Source organism: Aethalodelphis obliquidens, unplaced genomic scaffold, assembly GCF_003676395.1.
Source record: "Aethalodelphis obliquidens isolate GAN/ISIS:26980383/991018 unplaced genomic scaffold, ASM367639v1 scaffold3, whole genome shotgun sequence".
Classification (NCBI taxonomy): domain Eukaryota; kingdom Metazoa; phylum Chordata; class Mammalia; order Artiodactyla; family Delphinidae; genus Aethalodelphis; species Aethalodelphis obliquidens.
The window spans coordinates 77774266-77785253 of record NW_020837947.1 but is presented as its reverse complement, the minus strand read 5'-3'; the positions used below and the strand labels follow the sequence as shown (position 1 = coordinate 77785253).

The window sequence follows — 10988 nt, the reverse complement described above, 5'->3', positions numbered from 1 at the left end:
AAAAAAAAAAAAAAAAAAATTCACAAATAACAAGAAAATTAGAAATGCAAGATATTGACCAATGGTTTACTAGTTTTCATGAGGAATCACCCTAACCATAGAATTAACATGCTGGATTAAGAAATGTTCTTTGGCTAGTTTATATGTAAGCCTCTGGGAGAGCATGAAATGACCAGTAAGGAAAGAGGCAGAAGTTGGTTCTTTCTACTCCAAGAAAAACTCCATTGTCATCTGCATGTCTCTGGGAAAAACTTTTTTGAACATACATGCCAACTAACGAAAAGATGAGCTGAAGAAGAAACTCAAAAAAGGAAAGGGACTTTTGAAATAGAAGGATGATAGTACCATTAATACAACTGAAAATATATTTTAAAATATGCTTAATGAAATAATAATCCAATGAAGATAACCAGGTTACATAGCTTGAAACTGTGAAGTAGAGAGATGGGAATAGTAATAGAGTGTTGAATAGTATTGATATATGCAGTAGTCAAAATTATATTTGATGTTGATAATTAGAAAAATATGGATAAAAACTTAGTTCTCAAAAACTTAAACATTACTATTACATAATTTAAAATATTACATACATATGATTCTCATGGAAGAAGATTAAAGTAACTAAGTCATAATTAATATAGAAAAATCAGAAGTCAAAGAAAATGGCAAGTGAGTTTTATAATTCAGACTGCCCGAAAATGCACTAGGCATTTGTCTGTTATAACCTTAAGCTCTTAATATTGTTTAAATAAATGCGGACAAAGAATGATTTCATACATAAAAATATATGACAAATAAATTATCAAAGATAAAATTTAAATATTTATAAATCCAAAATATGTTTTTTTGAGAAAAAACTAGCAATGAGATAGAAAAACTAATGAAAGTTATAATAAAATTAAGAAAAATAGAAAACAGGAGAAACACAACACAAAAGCAGAAAGGAGAATGTGAAGGTATCAGCAGTTACAGAGATTTGTTAAGTGTAAGGAAAACCAGATAATGGCTTTTGCTCATTAATTTGAAGAGATGCACAAAGTAGACATATTAAAAATAAAAATTACTAAAAATTAGTCAAAATAAAGCAAAATCAGAAAAAAAGAAGTAGAGATAATCTAATAAAGATAGAAATAATCATATAAATAATTGAAAAAGTTTTCAAAGAGTTACATATAAAAATAACTCCAGGTTCATCATAGGACATACGTTCAAATTTAAATATAATAAACTGGGCTTCACTGGTGGCGCAGTGGTTGAGAGTCCGCCTGCCGATGCAGGGGACGCGGGTTCGTGCCCCGGTCTGGGAAGATCCCACATGCCGCGGAGCGGCTGGGCCCGTGAGCCACGGCCGCTGAGCCTGCGAGTCCGGAGTCTGTGCTCCGCAACGGGAGAAGCCGCAACAGTGAGAGGCCCGCGTACCGCAAAAAATAAATAAATAAATAAAAAATAATTAAATATAATAAACTGTTCCAAATGATTAAAAACAATGCACAGCCATCGCTTCAATCAATCATTCGTGAATCAGCATTATCATGATACTAAAAGCTGACAATAGCACAAAAAAATTACAGAGCAATTACACTTGTGTGATACATCAATTCTAGATAAATAATAGGTATATTTCTACAGTTCTTAGAAAGAAGTATTCACTCTAATAAAATAGAATTTATTCCAGGAGTTAAAGGATGGTATATTACAAAATTTATTAGTATAGTATATCATTATCAATAGATTAGAGAAGAATAGATACAGGATAATAGCAATAGTTTTTTATGTGTTTTGTGATTAAACGTAATGCCAGTTCATTATTAAAAAAAACAAAACTAGCTAAAGTAGGAATAGAAAGCTCCATACCTAGTATAATAAAAAGTATCTTAAAGTAATAGCCAGATTCATACTTAATTAGAGATAGACAACTGCTTCCCAAATTGCCATTCTTTGGTGCACAAGTCTCACACGCTGTTTTCTTAAACAAAGGAGACTACTTGCTCAATAATTTTGGGAAAGGTAGCCTTTTCTTGGTGCTGTATTTTAAAGTAATTGAAGATTCCAAGAGGTGTCAGTAAATAGATCAGACTGTCTTGTTTAAACCAGCATTTTTCAACCTAAGGGATCAGAGAATCTTTTTTTTTAGGATTCCGTTAATTAGATTCCACAGAACATGCTTTGGAAAATACTTCACCAGATACATACTTATTGGTACATGAGTGAGAAATAAAGTTCTCTTGTATTTAACTCTCTCTACGTGAGGCTATTTGGTACTGAAGGTTACTATATTACTGAGAAGAGTTGCTGGTTCTATTGTCTCTACATATATCCCAAACCTATTTAATAGTTTTCATTTCCTGCCACAGCCTTTGTTTTAGTCTCTATCATCCTTTACCTGAATTACGGTGAACACCTCTAACTCATCTTCTTGTTTCCACTCCTGTTTCTCTACAATCAGTTTTCCACAACGCAAGTAGAGAAGTTTTGGGTTTTTTTTAATTGGGAATCAGGTCACATCTGTTACGGGTTGAATTATGTCACCCCAAATTCATGCTGAAGTCCTAACCTTCAGGACCTCAGAACGTGTCTGTATTGGAGGTAGGACTTTTAAAGAAGTATTTAAGGTTAAATAAGGTCGTACGGTTCAGTACAACTGGTATCTTTACAAGAGGAGATTAAGACATGGACAGGCACAGAGGAAAGACCATGAGAAGATGTTCAAAAAAGATAGTCATCTACAAGTCAAGGAGAGAGACCCTCAGAAGAAATCAACCCTGCCAACACTTTGATTTGGACTTCTAGCCTCCAGAACTGTGAGGAATTAAATTTCTGTTGCTTAAGCCATGCAGTTTGTGGTGCTTTGTAATGGCAGCCTTAGCAAACTAACAAAATGTCCATGTCTTGTTTAAAATATTTCAACAACTAAATGCAATCTAAACTTCTTCCTTGGGCATAGAAGCTGCTGCATTATCTGGTCCTCTCTCATCCTGCTTTTCATTCACCTCCAGCAACACTGCCTTTATTTCCTTCATTAAATATAGGAAAATCCTTCCTGCATCAGGTCATTTGTACTTGCCCTTCCCCCAGCCTAGAAAGCTCTTCCCATTGATCTTATGTGACAGAACTTTCTTATCGTTCAGAATTCAGCTTAAATGTCACCTCCTCAGAGGGGCCTTCCTGGCCACTTTTTCTAATGTTCTCCACACTCACATGACAATACCTTTTAATTTTCTTCCCCTGATTAATTTTCTTCATAGGATTCCTCAGTTCTGAAATACTCTTCTGCATTTATAATTTAAGCTCTACATTAGCAGAGACATCTGTTTATCACTGTCTATCTGGAGACTGTAATGGTTACCGGCCCATTGCAACCACGAAAAAATATTTGTTAAATGTAGTATCAAGGTGCCCTTGAGAGCATTTTTGATCATTGCTCATCAGGATATAAATTGGTACCATCTTTGTGAAAAGCAATTTCCCATTATGTCTGAAAAGCTTAATGATGTTCATATCTGTTTAATCTAGTAATATTCTCCTAGGAAAATAATTTAAAAAATCAGAGAAGGGAGTAAAGATGCTATAGAATTATATATAATACTAATACATATTATATATGTACACATATATAATATGTATTAGTATTATATATATAAAATATGGTATACTGTGTTATATACAATAACAAAAATTAGAAACATCTTAATTGTCCAACAATGGGGAGTAATTAAATGAACCATTATATCACACAAATGACAATATTCATTCCGTCTTGTTTTGGTAATTATACTTCCCCAAATCTCTCCCCGTAAGAGATTGGGTGCTCTGTACTCTCTTAGTCACAGGATAGACATTTGACCCAAGCTAGGCCAATGGAGTCTTTCTATCAAATTTGAATATTTTCAGATCGATGGAAAGAAGAATGAGATAGTCATAGTTTATTCACTTCATTGCAGGTCCTTAGACAGGAACTTGAGCAGTTTCTGCTCATAAGGTTCCCCTAGATTGCCTGGCTCCTGCCGTGGATGAGACCATGCTGGGTCTACTGTTCTGCCTTCTGCTGTCAAAATATTTAATTACTTCTGTTGGGGCTTAGGGCAGGCCAGCCCAAAACATGCAAAAGCAGTATATTGATTATTTTGAATTAAGATTACTTAAGAAACAGCCAATACAAGAGGGACACTTTGACCCTCCTTGCTGTGTCCCTGAAAGCAGGAAACAAATCTCCCAGACCCTTGTTGCCAGAGATAGGGAACTTGGGGCCAAGAAGCCTACGTGAACATACTTTGTTACTTCTTTACTAATTTACTATTCCAAGCCCAAACTCTTGTTTAGAGTCTTTATTAATTAAGGACCCTAAGTTTCTTTGTCCAGTCAATTCCTCACATATTTTTTGTTTTTTCATCTAAAAAGTATAAAAGCTGCCTGCTTTGGCCGCTTTTGGGGTCTTATTTCTCTGAGACCTCCATGTGAGCAAATTAAATTTTTTTCGCCTTTTGATCTGTCTTGTGTCAAATTAATTATTACACCAGCCAAAAGAACTCAAGAAAGGTAGGGGGAAATTTCCCCCTCCCTGATGCTTCCGTACTTGTTTGTGGACAGCCACTGCCCCGAGAGCCCTTCATTTCCCCCCTAACTCATCCTTTCCTCCAGGACCCCGTGGACGGCCCCAAAATTGAGCAAATAACGGCGTAATACCTAGCCCACAGCTCCATGGTTGACGTGGATTCTGAAAGATACAGTGCCCCATGCCATTCACGTTTTTAAATGTTTCGAATATTATTTCTTCTTCCTGTCCTGAGTCCCTCTGATCTTGTATGTTCATGCATATTTTTCCTTTAGTTTTATATTTGCTATGTTAATTCAGTATTTGTGGCTGACAACTTTATTTGATGTGCTCTAAGTTTTGTTTTCAACTAAATCATGTTTGAAAAGTTGGAAAATTCTTAATGTTAAGTTAAAAAATAAGCATACAGAACTATATGATGCCTACATTTATTTAAAATATATTTTGAAATATTGCCACTTATAAAATATTGAGATGCATACATACATACAATATATGCCAAATACAACAAAATCTTATAATGGTTATTCTTTGGTATTGGAGTTCATAGGAGATATTTATTTTTTCTTCAAAAATGTCTGCATTTGTGTGCGTGTGTGTATGCGTGTATGCTTTGATTCACTTTGTTGTATAGCAGAAGCTAACAGAACACTGTAAAACAATTATACTCCAATAAAGATGTATAAAAATAAATAAATAAATAAATAAAATTAGTTAGGATGGACTATATCTCCTTCAAGAGGCTTCCCTGTATCAGGTACTGTTGCAGGTTAATTTACATCCTTATAATTAATGATTACAGTACGTGTTTTAAACCTCTGTCTAGATGAGAATTAATTAAATGATTTCCTTAGGATCACAGGTTATAAACAGTTGAATGGAACAGAATGCTATGTACTCTCACACCTATTTCTTCCACTAAACCACCTTGCCTAATGAATATGTGAAGTTTCCTGGATTAGAGCTACAAATGATTCTCTGTTATTATTTTAATTGCACACTTTGATCTTCTCCACCTCACGTCTGTTCCATATTTATCAAATTCACAATGTGTAATTCCTGCTGACTGTGCTGATAAGCTGACTGGATGTTAATTTACATAGTCTTACAAGATGATAAATAATATGGTTACCCACTGTTTAGAGGTTATGCCCATTCTCAATTTACACAGTTGTTTAGGAAAAAATAGTCCTTCAGCTGTCACTGGCCTTCTCTGTATTACTGGAATGTACCCGGGGACAGTTTCTACCTAGGGGGGCATGGTAACACAAATGCATTTGATTTTAAAGGCAAAAGCTGGGAGACATGGTGGTATTATCATAGGTAGTTTTTAGCTAGGTTTCTTTTGGATGAACGCTTTGAAAAATACCACATGCCATAAAATTCTGGAAAAAAAATCTCACTTCACAATGCTGAATTTTGTTTACAAACCAGCAGACAGAAAGAGTTATGTTCAACAGGAAGCCTTCTGGTGACCATAGCTAGCGCTGGGCCTGGCTGCACATTTAACCCAAGGAAGAAATGCCTCTTGGACGCCTCACTCCCCAGCATGGAAGGTACTGAAGGTGTGTAGATTAAATGGTGCACAGGTACATTACTGAAAAGTATATTATGAAACGTTCTGAACTTCTTTTCCAGAGGAAAAAATGCTCAAGTTATTGTAAATACATGTATTTTGAAGTGTACTGCAGTTACATTATATATTAGTAGCCTTAGCAAGTTCACAGTTTGGTAATAGGTACAAATTACTTAGGGCCACGTGCCTACCTCTGGCCAATTGAATGTATGTAGCATTGCACGTGGCCTCTGAACTTGTCCCTGAGATTCTCTGCTGTTGATCTCTCTCCCCTCATCTCCAGGCCAGACTCAGAGTAGCCAACGGAGTATTTGGAGCAGCCAATATGTGGAAGGGGCCTGGGTCCCTGAATCACCTTGTTGGCCACCTGACAAATAATTAATTGACATGAATGAGAAACAAACTCGATTGTGACAATAAATACACACACATATAAAAATATAAGGATATTTTATACATCCGTACTATACAAAAATGCCCTATAATAAAATAAGGAACTCTATAAATGCCATAAGGAAAAGAAACATCCTACTGGACCTGAATGAAGAGGAAATCCATCTAGTGTGACTGTAACTCAGGAGAGGCACTCTTTTCTAGGAAGCATTCTCTGACAACTCATTCTTGACCAGAGCCTCGCATTTGACCCTGTGTGAAGCCCACTAGGCTTGCTGGTCTGACCCCCCAGCTACACAGTCAGCTGCGCATGGCAGGGCTGTATCTTATTTATCTCTGAGCACCTAGTACTTGCTTAGTGCCAGAGACGCAGCAGTCTCAGCAAATGTCTCTTTAAGGAGTGATATATGAAAATGAGAAACACTTCATGGTTAGAGAGAGCAGTAGAGATGAAATTTGTTGGATAATAGAATTTTGATGAGTGGAGACTGCGATGAAGAGGATGTTTCAGAGCAAACAACCTGAGAAAAGGGCAGAGCAAACAGCATGAGCAAAGGGCATAGAAGCAACACTCTATGATATAAGACAGGCTTGAGGACTGTAGATATAACAGGAAAGGAGTCTTTGGTATTTTATTTCTATATAGAAATTTATACTCCCTCGTGATTATTAGCAGGATGAGTCCAAACTTTCCTCTACTGGTATTTGCTTCCATCTTTAATACATGTACGGCTGTTAGTGTGTGTACGTAAATTTAGATGAAAAGCAGAGAGAACATAGATAACATTCTCGAATATAAAACCATGTAAAATTACAGTTTCCAAATGACAATGACATCTTTGTGTAGAGAACAAAGTTGATGAACATTTTAGTAACACTAACTTCCCACTCTGATAATTGACAAATAAGAAAAATGCAAAACGAAGTATCATAATGGCATTGTAGATATCAAAATAATTTACCAATAAGATTAGCATTTCGTTAAATAGCTTGCTTTTTACTAATAAATCATGTAAAATCACTTATTTGTTCAAAGTATATTTTTATTAAGTGTGTAGTATGAGTCAGGCACCATTCAGACTGCTAGTTATGCACTGGGAATACAATAACCAAGGCCCCGTCTTGTTTGGGAATTATAGTATGGTGGGGTAAATTGGGAGGGAAATAAATTGTGGAAAATGATAGATCGCTATGAGTACTATGAAAAAAAGCAACAGAGTGCAGAGTTATGAAATAACTGTGGGAACTGCTTGGATAGAATCAGTAGAAAGGCCTTTCTATCAAGGCAGCATTTAAGATAAGACATGTGAGGCAAAGAGACAGGCAGGTAGAATGGGGAGGTGTGTTCTAAGCCCAGCGGCTCACAGATGTCATTTATCTCAGCTATTGATCAGAGTATCTGCCCTTTCTTCTTTCCTTCCCCAAATATTTGGTGTGTGGCTCTATTAGAGAGATCAATGTGCTTAGCGCTTAAAGAGATAGAAAGGGGATCAGACACATTTCTTATCTTCAGGAAGCTTAGAGTCATGGAGGGATTGTAAATTTGAAGTTGTGACTGACGGTGGAATGCTGCAGCCAGCTTCTACTACAAATTAGGGTGTTTTTCCCTCCAGAGGGTTGGTGGTTAAATATTTATCCATACCCCACTGGTCGTGAGAAAAACTGACTTAGAGGAGGAACAGGGACTGTTCCCTGTCTTTGGTCTCTATGGTATGCTACTATCAGCTGTTTAAATGGGGTATGACTTTAAAAGAGCCGAGAAAGTATTAGGTTATAGCTCCGACTCGATTTAATGCAAAGCGCTTTCAGAAGCAATTACGGTTGGAAACTTGAGACTGTAAACTTGATAAGATCACGGACAATATGGCTCTTATTCTCCACTCACCCTCAGCATCCACCGTACCTGTGACCATGGCTCACCTGTGTTTGCTCTCCCAGACACTCTGCCCATCACACTCTCCATCTGTCCCATCCGTCTGTCTTTCTTACAAGTATGGTGTAATATCTCCCATCCTGGGAAAACAATTCTTCCTTTACATGCTCATCCTTCCGTAGCTCTATTTCTTCATCTCTCGTTCTCCTGAGAGTATTTTCTTCTCTGTCCCAGAGTCCTCATTTCGTATTCTCTTTCAAATCAGCTGCAGGCAGCTTCTGTCTCCACCACGTCACTAAACTGTTCCCTGTGAAGGGCGTGAGTACAAAGGGTGGTTTCAATCCTGGCCTTCCTCAGTCTTGCAGGGGAATTGGGCACAGACGGTGACTCATCCTTCTTCAAATATTTGCTGTGTGAGAGGCACGTTCTCCCCATTCTTCCCCAGCTCAACGCCCACTCCTGAGTCTCCGCAGCTGTATGCTCATCTGGATCCCAAATCCCAAATTCAGCTGTTCTCCAGGGTTCAGTCATCGAAAATCATTCTTCGCTGTTTACTTTCGCTGGTCTCGATGGGTTGATGACTCTAGAAAAGCCCTTCCATAGTCTGGCCTCTGCCTCGCTCTCTATCATGCTCTCCTGCTCTTCTGACTCTCCACCCTCAATCACACAGGGCTTCTTATTTTTGTCCTGAAGAAATAAACCCGACTTGTTCCTCAGGACCTTTCATTTGAGATTTGCTCTGCTTGGAGGACTCCAGACCTATTTCTTCCATGACTTCCTGTCCTGCCTCATTCAATGTTCTCCTCAAGTGTCATCTCCCTGAGAAGCTCCTCTAAAGTGGCAGCACCGTTGCCTGACGATTATTTATTTTTCTTCATACTGCTTATTATGATATTGCACTATTTAACATATTTTCTAAGATATCAATCAATACAATATTATCTAATATACTGCATACTACATAGCATGAAGTAGAAAAATATAACATTTCACGTATAACATAATATGACATAATAGATCACTACAATGTAAGCTCCATGAGAATGAAACTTTCCTTCCAACACCTATAAACAACAGTGCCTGACATATAGTAAGAACTTTTGTTTTTGTTGTTTTTTTATTATTTTTAATTTTTTTAAATTATTTTTTATTTATTTTTATTAAAAAAATTTTTAATTAAAAAAAAATTTTTTTGGAATGACTGAAAAAAATTACCTAAAAATCAGTGATCCTCTTCTAATTTTTTAACCCTTCCTCACCTCTCCCCACCCCACTTTTTTCCACTGAAGACACAATGCTCACCTCTAGGCCATACAGCAGTAATTTATGGGGACCAGAACTTGAATCCTGCTCTTTTCATTATGTTTTACTTCATATCCATTTTCCCCCCATTATAGTGCCACCTCAAATTATAATATTTTTTCGATGACACCCATTCACTTATCATATGGTCCCTCACTGGCAGTTTCTGGTCACAGGATTTATTTATCAGGAAGATCTATTGAACATCTACTAGGTAGCCACTCTATTGGTGCTTGAGATCCAAAGACAAATGAACACTGTTCTGGCATTCAAGGAACTCTCTGCCTTACACAAGCACAAAAATATTGCAATAATTTCTTGGAAAATGTTTCATAATCTGCACAGCAAAAGCCTCATGTTTCAACTTTAAAAATTCTGTTTGCAGAATTAATTGCACACACATCCACGCAATCATAACATACACATATGTACTTCATAACAACCTTAATTGTATGGATGGTTGATATTAATTTTTCTATTCTTTAAGTAAACATCAGAACCAGATATAACAGAAACACCTGGCCTCAGCAGAAAAAATTATCTCATCTTCTTATTTGTCAAAGCGTGAGCAACAAAATCAGATGCTAGACTAGGAAACAGCAGCTTCACTTGTATCTCCACACAGTTCTTGCCCTTAAGAGAGTTAATGGAAAGTAAAGGCTTTTTTAATTATACACTTTTTCCAACTTGGAAAACTTTTTAATACTTGTTCTTCACTCTGGATATCAGCTATTTCTTTCACTGACTTGCATTATCTTTCCATATACACATTTTTTCCAGGATCATATTTGTCTGCAAATAACCTCAAAGGTAATTTATTCTCCAAGTTCGTGTTTGATCTATGTGGCATGACAAATAGCTTTCATATTATTTAGCTGGCTAAGATGGAAATTTGAAAAGGAAATTCTATTCGACAGTCTGTCAGCAGGCTGCTAGTGTGTTTAATGGGTCAGAGCGCTAAGAGCAGAACAGTCTGCAGAAGCAATACCACTGGCATTCTCAACTTTTTAAACGCTACCAAATTCTTTCATCCTATGATGATGCTAACTCTACCTTAATGAGCATGGTTTTGGCAAAGTCTGTCCTTAAATATACAAAATTTGTGTAAGTGTTGATTAAATAACCTCAAGCATTCAGTACTGTTCTTTGTAAGAATTTACCTCAAAAGAAATAAGGACTTGAAATTGGCTTGTCTTCACCCAAAAAGCACTAAAACTTTTTATTATAAAGTTTAATATTTAATCTCGACAGTCCATGTTATAGCGATTTTTCTTTTGTTAACATTCTGAATA

At 36.6% G+C, this 10988-nt stretch overlaps 1 long non-coding RNA gene across 1 annotated transcript in view; it reads right to left on the bottom strand.

Annotated features, from left to right (window-relative positions):
- LOC113612450 (uncharacterized) overlaps positions 1-9070 on the bottom strand; it is a 28453-nt gene extending 19383 nt beyond the window's left edge. Inside the window, exons 1-2 of the long non-coding RNA XR_003429855.1 lie at positions 8442-9070; positions 6320-6495 (exon numbers count right to left, since the gene is read on the bottom strand). This is a non-coding gene — a long non-coding RNA (uncharacterized LOC113612450). The remainder of the gene's footprint in view (positions 1-6319; positions 6496-8441) is intronic.
- Between the last annotated feature and the right edge of the window lie 1918 nt (positions 9071-10988).